This window comes from Alligator mississippiensis, chromosome 10 (assembly GCF_030867095.1).
Source record: "Alligator mississippiensis isolate rAllMis1 chromosome 10, rAllMis1, whole genome shotgun sequence".
NCBI classification, from domain to species: Eukaryota; Metazoa; Chordata; order Crocodylia; family Alligatoridae; genus Alligator; species Alligator mississippiensis.
The window spans coordinates 67,109,842-67,126,889 of NC_081833.1; the positions used below are offsets into that span (position 1 = coordinate 67,109,842).

The 17,048-nt window shown below is 42.1% G+C and overlaps 1 long non-coding RNA gene across 1 annotated transcript in view; it reads left to right on the forward strand.

Annotated features, from left to right (window-relative positions):
* The first annotated feature begins 12,276 nt into the window (after nt 1-12,276).
* Nucleotides 12,277-17,048, forward strand: part of LOC132243608 (uncharacterized) — a 42,818-nt gene continuing 38,046 nt past the window's right edge. The window contains exon 1 of the long non-coding RNA XR_009455300.1: nt 12,277-12,875. This is a non-coding gene — a long non-coding RNA (uncharacterized LOC132243608). The remainder of the gene's footprint in view (nt 12,876-17,048) is intronic.

Below are 17,048 nucleotides of genomic sequence, written 5' to 3' on the forward strand. Positions count from 1 at the left end.
TGTCTGTGCTATAAATGTTTGTATAGTATAATTTATTTAGAAAACAGAAACAAAAATCAAATCTTGAGGGGATGAAGGACTAATTGCAGTGAAATGAATGGCAAATTTCTCATTGATATCAACAAGGTCAGTAAAGTTTCTCCCTGTATGTTTAGTACAATATCAAATTCTTGCTTTCCAGTGCATAGTGACCTTGAACTAGGTATTGTACTGAAACAATTTCAGTACAATACTGAAGCAGATTTCAATCAGTAGGAGATACCCAGTGGCTCTCCAAAGGTTTGATAATATAATAACAGATTCTCAGTATCTTTTCCATCCAATGGGGTACTTGCTTCCTTGCGTGTTGAACAATTCCTTGTGTTTAACTGGTCACCATTGATTTTCTAATAGAATCAGTTGAGTATTATAATCGTGTAGCCTTCTCTTTTTAAACAAGGAGCTATGCTGTCCTGTTATCTTGCAGGTACCAAGAGCTATAGATAACTAATGGAGGCTCTCTTTTTCTGTTCATGCGGTAGAGTTTTCGATCTGTTGCTTGCTGGAGTCCCAGAAGTGATAGACTTCTTACATCTATAAAGTGAATTAGAAAGAAGGTAAATTATTGATGTAGAAAAACTGGGAGGTCTAAAGGAAATGAAGATTTACCTAGGGGTTCACAGACAGCTTATCATTTTTTACATTTATCCCTTCACTTTTATTGAGCTTTATATTATTTTGAATACTCACTGGAGCATTGTAAATGTATGAAGGATATTATCTAAGCACATGAAGTTATACCAAGTCCCTCCCTCACCCCCCAAAACAAATGTAACCAAAAACATCTCAAATCATTTTTCCATAAAAATGTAGAAATTGTAAACAATATCACTTTAAATTATTCATTCAATAATCAATCAGTAATAATAAATGCAGGAACTAATCCAAAAGCTATCACAGCTCAGAATTATACTTACCAAATATATGTTATTGATTTTCAGAATTGACAGCTTAAAGGTTTAAGTGATGCAATCTGTGAAACACGTGTACACATGGATAAATAATTGCATGAGGAGTGAATTACATTGCTGAAGAAATGTATCATGCACAGGAGTGCTTTTAATCATTTTAAAGATGCAGATTTAAGGGAGTCATATAACAGCACACAACAAGGTGAGCTCATTTGTCTTTGAGTTTTCCATAGATTCTCTGAGTCATAGTTCTAATCTCAGGGAACTATTCTCTTAGGGAAAGACAATATATAGGAATGACTCAATCTACCCTTCATAGGCTGCATTGTTTCTACCACCCCTATCCCAGTAGAAACCATAGGTGTACAAACGTTTATGCTATTTTTCTAGGGGCAAAAGTGGTGGTTCTGGGGAAAAAAAATGACCTAACTTTAACCCAGTAGAAGTCACTCCAGGGAGAGTTTCTTCTGGGAGAACAAATGCATGCATGCCTACCCACTGATTATTAACTATTAAAGGTCACCATGGTAACCTAAATACACACTAATCAAAATGTCTGAATTTTCAAAGCTGCTGCCTGCTTACAGCTCTTGTCTCAGTCAGTTGTCATCCTGGATGCTTATAACTTCTATAGTCTGACTAGTCCTACTAGGTATCCATTGTAGTACAGTACAACAGACATACCAAATACTCCAGGGCACATCTGCTGCAAACCAGTAGCTTACTATTGGCTTTCATGAAGATGTACTAATGACACTAGCTGAGAATCTGGCCCAGTGTGCCAACCCTGCAGCCCTAGAAACTAGCACAAGAAGCAAGGGAGAGATCCCACTTTTATATAGAAAATCCTAGGGGTTAGGGTCACAAGCCAACGGGCCAAAGGGCTTGGCCCTAACAAGCCTTTGGTCCCTAAAGCACTCAAACAGCAGCCTGCTGCTGCCCCTAAATCTGAGTCCAGCTCCTTCAGGCCTGGCCGATTGAGACCCACAGTGAGATCTCCAGGTCCACTGTGCTCTCCTCTGTGTAAGGCTGACCAGGTTTCAGGTGTACACTGCATTCCCTTCCCCTTACTCCAGCCTCAAGCTTCAACTTCCTTTTTCCCTTGCCCCCCAGACTCTGGGGATTTCTGGGAACTGCAGTCCAAACTAATAGACATCACAGCCCTGCAGACTACCTCCTGGTTCCTCCTGCTGTTACCCATATTACACCAGTATTTAACACTATGTTTAACACTAAACAAAGGAAAATTATTTTTCATTCAGTTAAGCCATCTAAAATTTCAAAAAAGCCATTATTCACTAGAAATCAAAAAAGGAAGATAAGATAAACTGGGAAAAGAAAAAGACCCAAGGAAAGATAAGGATATAAGTATCTGATCTTCCTAGGCAAACTCTGATATCTGCCCCCCACTCCTCCCTCAAAATGATAGCTCTCCAGAATAATCTGTTATTCTGAGCTGCCTGAAACAGTACCTGAAATACTCCAGCTTCAATATTCTAGGTTCCCAAAAATTACTAGAGAATTGATTGCCTGGAACGGAAGCATGCATCGTCTCATCAGTATTCAGCAGATCTGCCCAACCAAAAAAAGAATACAAATAAAACCAAACTACAAGGACAAGCAAGCAGAGAGGAACAGTACAAGAAAATAGGCTTCTTAGTGGATTTTCTGAATGTCTGTTGTGTCCTTATCCTAGCACAGAGGCTGCCATATAATATATTGTACAAAATGGGCCATAGTCGGAAATATACAACCGCTCACGTGGTGCATGGAATCAGCTTTCAGTTGTCGTATAGAATCGGCTCACTAGGAGCCACACACTATATAGATATTTTAGCAGAGAAGGGCAGCTGTTAGACAGAAAGTGGGAGATGTGTAAATATCCTCTGGCACTAGCTATAATAATGTTTCTTCTCCATAACAGGCTCAATGATTCAGACTCACAACACTCATTCATTTCCCCTTCCCAGCCCCCAGTATCTCATGGATTCTGCTTTTGTATTTTTCTTCATTAATGGGATGTAGATTGTTTAGAAGTGAGTAATACTGGCAAGCATAGAAACATCTGCTGTGGTTTTTTTTAATTCTTTACATGAGCAGCACAACAGCCTTTCTATCTGCCTTTTGTAGTTAGCAGTTCATTAAATCAAGCTTGAAGAAAAGAACACAGATATTCATCCTAGACAAAACAGGCAAAAATCACATAGTGTAAGTCCAAAGATACCAAGTGGTACTAAAACCAGTTATGATGTGGGCGATCCAAGTTCATATCCCAAACTCAGACCCTCAGTGCTGACCCCTGTGAGGCAGCATGCTCAGTGCCTACAGGAAAATGGAAAGATGTTCCCTTTGGCTGACTTGGGTTTGGCTTTCACAGGTTCTAGAGGGAGCACAGTGCAATTTTCTTGGGCCAAGCTATGGGGGCTTCAAAGGGAAGATAAAAAATTCCAAGGTTTCTGGCAGAAAACCTCAAAAAAAAAAAAAAGGGAAAGGGGAGGGAGAGGATTATTTAGAAAACATGAAAAATTCTGCCGATGTTAGCACAATTCCTGGAGCCAAGGTCTCATCTACCAGCTGTCACTACCTCTCTCTTGTAGGACAATTTAAGGGAGGTCACAACCCCGAGAGAACTCCTGCTGCATTATGAATGCTTTCAAGGCTTTTTCCATGAGGCATTCTTAAAGTCTCTCTTGGAAATACTGTTTTGTAGGCATGAGGTTTTTCTCAGCCCCTGGCAGACATTATTTTAATAGCAGCATGGCTTTTCTCCTGCAATGGAAGCATTGCACCACGTGCATGGTTGTCAGGAGGAGGAAAAAGTGGCATGCATGATAGCTTTCCCTTGTGTTTGGTGCTTATAGATTCATAGATGTTAGGGTCGGAAGGGACCTCAATAGATCATCAAGTCGGACCCCCTGCATAAGCAGGAAAGAGTGCTGGGTCTAGATGACCCCAGCTAGATACTTGTCTAACCTCCTCTTGAAGACCCCCAGGGTAGGGGAGAGCACCACCTCCCTTGGGAGCCTGTTCCAGACCTTGGCCACTCGAACTGTGAAGAAGTTCTTCCTAATGTCCAGTCTAAATCTGCTCTCTGCTAGCTTGTGGCCATTGTTTCTTGTAACCCCCGGGGGCGCCTTGGTGAATAAATCCTCACCAATTCCCTTCTGTGCCCCCGTGATGAACTTATAGGCAGCCACAAGGTCACCTCTCAACCTTCTCTTGCGGAGGCTGAAAAGGTCCAGTTTCTCTAGTCTCTCCTCGTAGGGCTTGGTCTGCAGGCCCTTGACCATACGAGTTGCCCTTCGCTGTACCCTCTCCAGGTTATCCGCATCCTTCTTGAAGTGTGGCACCCAGAATTGCACGCAGTACTCCAACTGCGGTCTGACCAACGCCCTATAGAGGGGAAGTATCACCTCCCTGGACCTATTTGTCATGCATCTGCTGATGCACGATAAAGTGCCATTGGCTTTTCTGATGGCTTCGTCACACTGCCGACTCATGTTCATCTTGGAGTCCACTAGGACTCCAAGATCCCTTTCCACCTCTGTGCCACCCAGCAGGTCATTCCCTAGGCTGTAGGTGTGCTGGACATTTTTCCTCCCTAGGTGCAGCACTTTGCATTTCTCCTTGTTGAACTGCATCCTGTTGTTTTCTGCCCACTTGTCCAACCTGTCCAGGTCTGCCTGCAGCTGTTCCCTGCCCTCCGGCGTGTCCACTTCTCCCCATAGCTTTGTGTCATCTGCAAACTTGGACAGAGTACATTTCACTCCCTCGTCCAAGTCACTGATGAAGACATTAAAGAGTATCGGTCCAAGGACCGAACCCTGCGGGACCCCACTGCCCACACCCTTCCAGGTCGAGACCGACCCATCTACCACAACTCTTTGGGTGCGACCCTCTAACCAATTCGCCACCCACTGGACCGTGCAGTCATCCACATCACAGCCTCTTAACTTGTTCACCAGTATGGGGTGGGATACCGTATCGAAGGCCTTCCTGAAGTCTAAGTATACGACATCCACCCCTCCTCCTGTGTCCAGGCGTTTTGTAACCTGGTCATAGAAAGAGACTAGGTTGGTCAGGCACGATCTGCCTGCCACAAACCCATGCTGGTTTCCCCTCAGCATAATTTGCCCTGCCGGGCTCTCACAAATGTGAGCCTTGATAATTTTTTCAAATACTTTACCAAGGATGGAGGTGAGACTGACCGGCCTATAGTTGCCCGGGTCCTCCTTCCTCCCCTTTTTGAAAATGGGGACCACGTTAGCCCTTTTCCAGTCCTCCGGGACTTGGCCCGTGCGCCACGAGCATTCGAATATTCCCGCCAGTGGCTCTGCAATGACGTCGGCCAGTGCCTTCAGCACCCTCGGATGGAGCCCATCCGGGCCTGCCGATTTAAAGGCATCCAGTTCTTCCAAGTGACTCTGCACCACCTCAGGATCTACGTATGGAAGTCTGGCGCCTTGCTGCTGCCTCTCTACAACCCCAGTGAGAGACTTGTCGTGCCCCTCGCTTAGGAACACTGAGGCAAAGAACTCGTTGAGGAGTTCAGCCTTGTCCCCTCTATCTGTCACCAATTGCTTCTGCCCATTTAGCAGCGGTCCTATTCCTCCCTGGGCCTTCCTTTTACTCCCAATATATCTAAAAAACAATTTCTTGTTGTCCTTTACTTGGGTTGCCATCCTCAGCTCCATGGTAGCTTTGGCCCGCCTAACTGCCTCCCTACAAGCACGAGCAGAGGAGGTATATTCATCTTTAGTGATCTCACCCTGTTTCCACTTTTTATGTGCTCCCCTTTTGGCCCTTCGGCTGCCCTGGATTTCTCTGGTCAGCCATGGAAGCCTCCTGACCCCTTTCCCTCTTTTGCCTCGCTCGGGGATCATCTTGCTTTGTGCCCAAAGGATCGTTTCCTTTAGGCACAGCCACCCTTCTTGGGCACCCATCCCATCAAAACTCCTACTCTGCAGTGCTTCCTTGACTAATCGCCTGAGTGCATTGAGATCAGCTTTCCTAAAGTCTAGCACTTTCACCCTACTAGTTACCTTACCCACTCGCCGTCTTATGTTGAATTCTATTATAAGGTGATCACTGTCTCCCAGATAGCTACCGATCTGGAGGTCCCCTATCATGTCATCTCCTGTTGCCAATACCAGATCCAGTATGGCATTCCCCCTAGTGGGACCATGCACCTCCTGTGTCAGGTGGAGGTCCTGTACACAAGTTAGAAACCTGCGTGAGCGATGGGACCTTGCTGTCTGTGTCTCCCAGCAGATGTCCGGGTAGTTTAGGTCCCCCATGACTACCGCCTCTTTAGCTTTTATGGTCTCCGAGAGTTGCCTCAGGAGCCCCGCATCTATTTCTTCCCCTTGGTGTGGGGGTCTGTAACAGACCCCTACCACCAAATCCCTTTCTCCTTGCCCCCCATGTAGCCTAACCCACAATCCTTCTACTTCCTCAACCTCGGATTCTGTCTTGATGAGGTTTGATGTGTATTGCTCACTGACATAAAGTGCAACCCCCACCCCTTTCTTCCCCGACCTGTCCTTTCTATACAATCTATAGCCCTCAATATGTACCGCCCAGTCATGGGATGAATCCCACCAGGTTTCTGTTACCCCCACTAAGTCATAGGTGTTTAGTGCAAGCAGGAGCGCTAGTTCATCCTGCTTGTTCCCCATGCTCCTAGCATTAGTATATAGGCACTTGAGCCCTGCGACTGGTGCCTTTGCTGCCCCCCCGCTCCAAGTCCCATGGGGCCCATTGTTTCTTACCTTCTTGTTCCCTACCTGTTCTGTAGTGCTGGCCTCCCCATGGCTTTTGGGTAAGAGGACAGAATCCCCGGTTGAGCTGTATGTAGAGGCAAGAGTTTTCCCATGGCTGGCTCCATGTTTTGTGGGATATTTCCCACCCCTTGCCCATTGAGGGTAGAGGAGATGCTTAGGTCCTAGGGAGAACTATCTCCTGCTTTCTCCAAGTGGGTGGTGAGCAGGCAGGGAATCCCCCTCCCCGCTCTGAGAGGTTTATACTTAAAATAGGCAAGGTCTCCGTTCGAAGTTGGGATTCTTTTCTAGAGGACCTTATACTGAATGGGAGAGGAAGCAATGCACCCTGGGATGCCAGAGGACCCAGCAGATACCTATCACCCAATGTATTCCCTGCCACGCATTCAAATTAAAGCAGGATAGAAACCAGGTATAAAAGCTGTTATACATTTTCAAGCACTAGCTTTGTATCTGGTTGGCTCTTTTTATAGCCAGAAAGTTGTTTTTATGGTACGATAATTACATTACACATAAATGTGATCCAAATTTATTGTGCAGTTAACCAGTAATTGTGTAAGAGATATAATCTGTGTCAGGGGCCTTAATGTAGCGCACATTTTTCTACAGCAGCAATATGTTGAATCCTCTGTCCTGTGAGCAAAATATTTGGTTACCAGGGCCCAGAAGGAGGATTGCAGCATCTAATTCAGGCTATGTACCAATTACTGAGCAGTCGATAGCTTGTCTTTAAAGTTGTGCAGTGGATTTCCATTAAAAGCAAATGTTGAAGTGGGTCCCAGGTATTCATCAAGTTCAGAGCTAAACCAGTTGGGTCTCAGTGGTGTATATATGTTAATAAATAACTTAATGAGAGGCCACTCTAGTGACACCACAGCTAAGCAATGGAGAAGTTCAGCATGTCTGCTATGAAAGCTGCATCCCAGAGCCTCCCAATCCCAATGGAAAACTGAGGAGGCACCCAACTCTCGACTCCTGGATAGGGCTGTGGCTGTGTTGGCTGTGAGGGTCTTTGGCTTGCCTTTACTAGGGTGCTATGAAAAGTTTGAAGAGCTCTTGCCAGCTCTCCTGAAGCTCTGCACAGAGGCATAACTTTACATTTTGGCTCCCTGGGTGGCATGGAGAAGTCCTGGTGACACAAATACATTTTCAGTGATGGAGAAACCATCTCTGTGTTGATATGGGTATGTCCTGGCCTATGCTTTACACTCAGATGTATGTGGCAGCAGCAGCACAGTGGGGAAATCTCATAGGAAAACCCCACAAAGCAGCTGCCGAAGAGAAGTTGTCACAAGTACTTCAGCTCCAGGTTGCAGATGATTTTGTCATTCCTTTGGAATTCAAATTATTTTCTTTTAGCAGTTTAAAGTCCAGGAAAGATTTAGTGTAGGCTTATATTTCAGAAGAGAAGTGGGGAAAAAAAATGCAAGAAAGAGAGGGAAGCATTAGAGATGTGTGCATATATTAAATATATGTCTATGTATATCCTTAACAGCCCATCTCACCCATTACATTAGCATCTCATCCAAAAAAGGTTGAGAGAGGAGGCTGCTGGTAGTAGAAAGTGCTTAAAAAAAAAACTTTAATTACAGGCTATTCTCTTACAATTTTCCATTGATAACTTGGCAATTATTTCAAGAGACATATTTCTCCCATTTAAGTACATGCTATGTGTGAGTGATGCTATTTGTAAAAGCAATAAATCCGGTCGTAGCAATAAAATGTAATTAGAGTATTCTTCTGTGACAGAATTGATTTGGGGTAGGTACGTTAAACTCATTTGTAATAAATAGGCACAGAACTTGTACAGCTACAGCGTTGACATGATAAAGTTTGCAAATGCAGGTAAATTTCTCCTCCCTCACGGGGGATTAACTTTTTCAATATTATTATGAAAAGTTCAGGAGTCACTGAATAACATGCAAAACTGAAGGGAATAGAAACGGTTTTCTAGGCGGAAGGAAGGGAAACAAGTGTTTGTCGCCTGCCTGTCATCATCCATTAATAGCAAATTGTCAGCAAAAAGGGGAGACGCATCCTTTTTCATTTATCTTTATACAGAAGCATAATTTAGTGACTCGTACCCATGACCATGCTCATGTTCCCTGTTGTTCCATATTCTTCTTTGGAAATTTTCTCTTAAAACCTAGTGCTGATTAGTGCCCGGTAGAAAAAAACTTTCTCTCTGAAAAGAGCAGCTAGCAATCTTCTTGCCAGTTGTGGTTTGAAAAGGGCCATTTTCATGGCCAGTGTTATTTGGAAATACAGAAACAGTAAGGAGACTTTGCTGACACTGCGGTCTTCATTATACTCTGAGCTGCTCCTCATCTATTTGCTGATCCCAGACAATCCCCTTGTGTAGCTGGGTGATAGTGTTTGCATCTTATCTGAAGTTGATAAATATCTGGGTGCCCCTGCAGAATGCTGGCATTTAGTTCATGCTGCTTCCCACTTTTCCCCACGTAGATGAGGAATAGAAGCAATTTTTTTTCAAAAAAGTCTCTGTGAACACATTTTCTAGCTGCTACAACCTACAGAAGTTACAGGCCCCCTGTCTGCTGCACCATTTACTTTTAACTGGGATAGCATGGTTGTGTGAGAGAGGTATTTATAAAAGGTTCAGCTAAAGGAGCTATTGAAACCATTTTGTTATTACCAGTATTTAAGGGAAATGCAAACAATGAAATCAGTCTTGCCATTTAAAGTAAGTGAGATTTGACCCATTGATTCTACCGGAAGCGAGTTCTGACCTGATGCTTTCTTATTGCCAGGTACTACTGATGCCACCGAAAGCCTAAACTTTAACGGCATGAAAGTAGACATGGGCCAAATCATGAAAATCTTTCCTCATACAAGTAGCCTCTTGGACTATTGACACACACAATGACAAGTAATGAAAGTGAGGCTTTGTAGCCTGCTTTATATGCCTGGGAAAATCATCATCATCATAATACAAACCCTTAAAACCCTTGCAGCTTGAAACCCAGCATACTGTGAGTCCTTTTTTTAGTTTGAAAACTCATCCTTGTGGAAAGCACTAAATCTCCTCGCATGCAATTAATAGTTCCAAAAGATGGAGAAAACTGAACCCGAGTGAAAAGGTCATTTTAAACGGGTGTTTTGAAATGACTGGACATGTTATGCAGTGCAAGTACTGATGTAGTTTAAATAATTGAGAGTGGTATTTTGAACTATTTTCTGAACCAGACAAATAACCTGCCACTTCATGAATGGAAACCAGTGATGGCCATAAATAATGCACAGGTGGCAGGTTGGTATGATAGTCATTTTTAAGCCTATCTGATATTTCTTCCCATACAATACAATATGTCCAATGGCTTCATGTGGGCCCCCTGCTGGATACCTTATTCTTCTGCTTTGACTCTTGTGTTCAGATGAGCAAATACTCTGGTGCATTAGCTTTCATTTCTTTATCCTATATAGGGAATAGGATAGGGCTAAAGTATGTATTTACAAATTGGGTCAGTCCTTCCTTTGCTCTTTTGCGGAACAATTTGTGCCCAGAGATAGGCACATGCATTTGTTTGTTTTAATAATAACTTCAGGATGTAAAGAGCTGCTTTGTGCTAACGCTCAGAGCATAATTGCTGCCTACAAACTAAGGCAAAGTTATGCTGATTAGCGCAAAAGCTACGCTCAGCATCGCCTGTAAATCAATGGAGGAAGTCATGGGCATGGCAAACAGCTAACTCAGCACAGTGACACAGATGGATTGAGACACCAACATCGGCAGGGGCAGCAGAGTGGAAGGCATTAAAAATAAGGTCCTTTCTCCTTTTTGTTTTTGCATGCCATGGCCAAGGGAGGTCAGGAAGCTAATCAAGACTCAGCATTAAGCTGGAGGGTGACACAAGGGAAAGGGCATTGCAAGAGTGGGGGGTTATCAAGGGAAGAGTGAGGAAGTTTGAAGCCTGGGCCACATCTGGGATATGGGGATACTGCAGCACACTCGGATTAAAAATGTGTGAAGAGGCTTTTTAGAGTGACAGTATACATTTCAGCATCAGTTTCCTATACAGCAGTAATTAAAACGAGTACTATATTACAAACAGCAGCATACAAACAACCCTATTTATTCAGATGCAGAAGGGAAAGAATCCTGGTTAAATCACCTTCTGCATTTTGCAGGTATGTTAGGCATTCAGATATCATGGTAATTGGCTCTAGAATACATTACTAGCGAGAGTAAGGTAGAGAGATATGCAAGCAATATGCACATTAGGAAAACGTAGATGTGTTTTCCCATTTCACTTCCGATATGATTGAAAAGTTTATTTCCAACAACTCATTGTCTGATAGAAAATAAATAGGTTAGGACAAAATAATAATGCAGTGGGCTAAGAAAATCCCTGATATTACTTTATTGGTTAAAGTGCTCAAAATAGAGGAGCAGGAGCTGAAGTATAGTAATTAATACGAGAATAGTAAATATTCTGATGGGTGAAATGAGTACTATCAGCTATCGTGTACTGCAGTATGACAGGTTTGATTTATATCACAGTTTGGCTCTCTGAAGTATTTACTCTTATTGCTATTCATGGAATTATTATCCCCCTCTCAGTCAATTAGAGAACATTGAAAAATGTAGACACGTGCAACAGGAATCAAATGTTAGGGTGAGCAAGCAGAAATGACTGAGAGAAAAATCAGTACTGGCATCAATGCAGTGCAATTACAACAAGGCTGCAAATCTTAGATGCAACTAAAAGCCTTTAGTGGGGGGTTCTGATCTATTTGAAAGAGCTGGCAGTCTTCACAAACCATGCAGGTACTGGGAACCAGCACAGGTGCTACAGCTGAGAAAGAGCAGCTTAGCTAATCACCTCCAGGAACTGCCACTTAGCAGATTTGAGAAAGTATATTCAGCAGTCTACATCATGGCTGTCTAGTCCAGGACAGAATTTATGTTCCCCTACTCAGTGACATGACACCACAGGCTGTGATGCTTATTCTGGATGTTAGAAAGCTATTGGTCTTAATCTGTGTCCGGCAGCCTAAATAAATATGTGTCCGATTTCTTCCAGGGGAGCTCTCCCTCATCTATATTCTACTGCAATATGGCAGAGGCTTCCACTTCCTGCAGTCCATGGACATTACTGCATTGTTTGGGGTACTACTGAGATAATGAATACCCTCAGAAATAGCTCCTAGAAATAGGAAACCCATTACTAATACTAAACAGTCTAGTATAGTTTAGTTCTAAAAGAAAAGGAATTGCATAAAGCACTGAACTAGCATAATAAATAGACTTGATAGCCCTAAACAAGTTCAGCACCCATCACTGTATTACAGCCGAAGTGGTCTTAAGTAAGACAGAGAAAAACCTATTGCAACAGAAGTTAGTGCTTTTATAACCTGAAGGTGGCCACCCCTGTAGTGACGGGTAGGGAGACCTACTCTATGGTGTTAACCCCTTCATTGCCTTTCAGCACACTTTTTTTCTATCAAGATCATTGGACCCATAAACAAGCATGTGGTGAGATTTAAGCTCGATTGCACATCATCCCTTCCTTCATTTTCACCTTTTTGCCAGTCACGTGATGACTGGCAAAGTATGGTGCTGAGGGACTAAGGGCCAGGAGAACCCACCTTCAGAAATTCCAAATGCATTTAAACTGTGAATTAGATGATCCTACCTACTTCAGGGCTGGAAAAAAAAGAAGACATCTTATGAAAGGAAAACAGTTGTTGTAGTATTTCTGTGACGGGCTTGCCTTTCTTATACTTTTATTTTTACTCTCTTCTTTCCCTATAGTGATGTCAAACCCAAAGGTACTGAAGGAGTTCTCAACTTTAGGTCTGTAGGGTGAACTGGCCTTCACAGGGAGGGGGCAATTGCTTGCCCTTTGCCAACAATCAACAGCTTCCCCAGGTGAGAGGACTGATTGATTCAAAGGCATCATGTGATTCAAATGAACCTAATCTGCTGTGAGAAAGAAAGGCAATCTGGGCTGAGCTGGGGAGGGCAGTCTGTGTGAGGAAAGGAGGCTAATGTCTTCTATGCTGTTTGAAAGCTGTAAGGAAAAGCTTCTTGCAGGAGGAGAGTTTGCTAAGGTTGTTTCTAAGCCCTTGCATCTAAAAGCTCTGAGCCTTCGGGAAGGATTATGAGCAAGAAGAAGTTATGGTAAGGACTATTAAGCGTTGTATTTGTTTAAGTATGGCTAGAAACAAAAATGACCCAGCCACAGGTGTGGGAACCAGTGCTGCCTTGCTGACCAGCATTGGATATATCTTGAATGTAAAATAAAATAGTGTGTTACCATAATTGCTATCAGCAGATTTAGCAAATGAAAGTTAAGTTTAGAGTTAATGTGCATATATCTCATAATGCAGATCTGCTGCTCACCAGGATATGAAAGAGAAGCACCACTATGGAAACCTCAGAGTGGGCTCTTTCAACACTAGGTAGAAGATAAACTGAAGGGATGGCAGGACCTGTAACTGAGCGTAGTAGCATTTGACTAGCCAACTCATGTCAAAGGACAGGGTTGCTCATCATTATTCATGACTAGCTGAGCCCTAGAAACATTCAGTGAAAACAGAGTACAGATAGTGCATCAAACACTTAAGTGCTGTGTATCTACATTTACTGTGAGAAATACATGGAAGCTGACCCTTCTGGGAACAGAGGGGATTTGCAATAGGAGAGCACTTGCATTTATTGGAGTCTATGCTGACCTGCATGTTGTCATAGATTATTTCTATCTATAGGGACCATTGACCTGGTCTCAAGTTTTTTTGGTACCTAAAAACTTCTGGAAATCCCACTACATGAATTTTTCAGTGCCCAAGTACCTCTGAAAATCTGTCCCTGTTTCTTACGTGCACGTTACAAAGGACTATGCAATGTTATCAGGCTTTACCAATAGTAGCTTTACAGCATTCATGCATCATTTGTTAGCACCTAGCACAGGTTGCATTTCTGTGTCTTTTCAAGAAGTATTATAATACAACATAAAATAAAAAGAATTAGGGCCCTCCTGTTAGTGAAGGTGGAGTGAGTCCTCCAACACAGCTGAAACGAGAGTCTGGTTTGGACTAGCCTTCAAAAGTGAAGACTTTCACCTGGATGCCACTTGTTTGAAAAACTGGATTGATGACTCTTGACAAGTTTTATGGCATTTTTACATCTGATGCCATCAGGAAGCTAGCAGAGATGGGGGCCTGGATATTTCCAGATCCTTAAAGGACTGTGGGTAAGATCTAACTCTTCATTTAACTGTTTCATCTCTCCTTAAACTTGAAAAAGAATATTTTATTTGCCAACATTGTCTTACAAAAGATGAACCATTACCAGTCAAGTCACTGACCATTCTCATGGTATTATCTCATATCTGGTTTTACGTAGTCTTCTTGCCTTTCATTTGGGAAGGGCAGTGTTTAAACAAGCTAACGCGTTACTTTAGCTAGTCTAGTGCAAAGGAAAAAGGATGCCAAGCCAGAGAAACTTTGCTTTTTTTTATTATTATTTATTTTATTTTTTATTAAATTTAATTTTAATCATTTTTAAATCATTATCAGTGGAAAATTTAAAATGAGAAATATTTATTTTCAGCCTCATTAAATAGGGGCTGAAAATAGAGGTCATGAACCCCAGTCAAAGGACAAAGTAGCCAGAAAGCCAGGAAATTTGACCATCCAAAGCTCAAATGTCACCCTCCTGTCTTTAGAGCAGGAGTCATGGCTGGGGCAATGGTTGATTCTTGGGTAGCTATGCCTACAATAAAGCAGCCCAGCCTGGCATGTCATTCCAGGGACTAGCCACCCTCAACATCAAAGGTGTATAAACTTTAGATAAGTAGCTTTTTAGAAGAATTAAGAGACCTACATAACTTGAATTTCATTTATGGGCAGAATTAAAACATGATTTTGTAAGTAGCTTTTGTGACTACATGTACCTTAAATGGTATATTTGATGTAAAAAGAGATGACAGCATCCTTCTACCAAGCCTGACCATTGAGCATGTCATAGTTTTTATTTAAAACTAATTAAGCGATCAGTCTTCTTTCATTACTTTAAGCAGACGATGGTCCTTGTATTTGTTTGTGGTCAGTTTCCTAATAGGCATAAATGTGAAGCAATTTATCTTAAAGAAAGCCCCCTGAGCCATATCTAAATTACACACGAACCAGTGGTGGAAGATTCTTAATTTAATCATAACATTTAAGTGAGATGCATGGCAAAGTATTTTGCAGCAGTTGGAAGGTTCTCGCATACCCACAACAGTTACCTTGGGGAGGGGGGCAGGAATCTACCAAAGATTGTCTTTGCTTTCCTGCTCCATCCAATGCCACAGGAAGGTATAAAACTGAGAATTAGCATAGCCCAATGCCACATCATGTGGCATTACTTTTAGAGTGAAGTAATTTTAAGTGAGTTAATTTTTATTATCCAGGGAGACTTCCATTGCCAGATTCTCAAATATTTTTGGGTGTGCAATTACTGTGATTATGCAAGTAGTTGTGCAAAAGATCCAAATATGTAGGTATTTGGGTGCATAATTACCTATCTGGCATGTGCAGCTGAGGTAATAGTGTTCCCAGATTAAGCATGCAATTATGTACCTAAAGATTTTTTTTTTCTTCTGAAGAATTTCTCACTAATTGTCCACATCTGATAGCTCATTGCTAAGTTAATATATCATGTCTCTGGTTCTGTCAGTCCTGTTCCATTGACTCTGTTCAATAACAGCAATGAAAATCAAATTCACTGGCAGGCCTCTACTGTTTTGCACTGTTCTGATAATGCAAAATAGCTGTCAAACATTGAACAATTAAGATTAGGTTTGTGCCTACTATGTACCACATGAGCGATGCAAAACAGCTTGACCTGTCTGGCACAGTTCTTGCAGGTCATGCCACTGAGATTACTTTACGTGAAATACCAGGGCCTGACTCTTCATTCACTCAGACCTGCTACATTGAGTATTAAACCAAAATCACTAGTTTTATGCCAGGTAACCCTAATAAGTGAGAAGAAGCAGGCCCTGCCTAATAGCCTAACCTGAACATCAGGTTATAAAAATGAAAGAGTATTATAACTTTTCCATAAATACATTTGTGATGGCTAAGTCTCAGGATGTTTAGTAATTCAGAGAATTGCCCCCAAATTTGCTTGTTTATCTACAGATTATCTGAATTACTTGAGTCTCGGGGGTCTTCAGAATTAAGCTAGAAAACTCACACAAACAAATTTTGCCAGCTCTGGTGGATAGTAATGAGAGAGAATATTCCCAAAGAAATGTCCCATGACAAAATATCCCTGGTAATACATTTTTGCACTATATGAATTGATTCCATGAGTCAAATAGCGCTGTTGTGAAAAGTCTCTTGAAATAGCACTCCAATAGCTTTTGGTGATATTTTAGAATGCAACCAATGGGCATTTCTCCTAGATGAGAGGGACAATTTTTGACAGAGTGAGTGAAGACTAGCTCATTTACATCATAAAACCACCATCACAAATATTTACTTGGCAGTTGTGGGACTGAAATAGTAAAGATGCTGTAGGCTTGAAGTGATGCCAAAGCTTAAATTCAATTTTTTTTCCTAGGAATTGACCTTGCATAACATTTAATGAGTGACTGGTCCTACAGCTTCCAGGACCTCTTATAGGCTGATCTAAAACCAAATCATTTTGTGGGGGGTTTTCCCCCCATTAATTTCAATGGGTTTTGGAATAAATGGCTCTGTATCAAAGAAATGTATGGTTGGAAAGGGCAGTGAAATCACACAGTCCACCTGTTGAGCTGGGGCACAGTGGCCAGATCAGTAGTGACAGATGCTTATGAAAGGTGATGGCTTGGTCACATGGCTATGGATAAATGGAATGGATGCTTTTGTCCCTTGTTTAGGCTTCTGAACATCCCACTAACTTACAAGAATATTAAAGAACAATTTCTGGACAAGAGAAGACCTTGCTTGACCCCGCAGGAAGGGAAAGCAAACAATATTCTCAAACTGTCTGATTCACTCTTGCCTACCAAAGTTAAATTCCTTATTTGCCCTGATGAAATGAGTGAGCAGAATGAGGCCTGAAATCTTGCTTTCAAATGCATTCTTTGCTTTTCTCTCTTGTTGAGCTGATATTACTGTAATTGCTTTTCTCTGCACCCTTTGTGTTTAGAAATTCAGAGTGAATCACTTAAAAGCCAGTCCTCTCCTTAACTTGAATCCACAAACCCTTTTCAATTAGATATTATCATGAGCACTTTATTGGCATCACTGCCTTTCTTTCCTTCAAGGATCTTATTAGAGCAGTGCTATTCATGCCACTCTAGTTAAGTTTGTCAGTGTT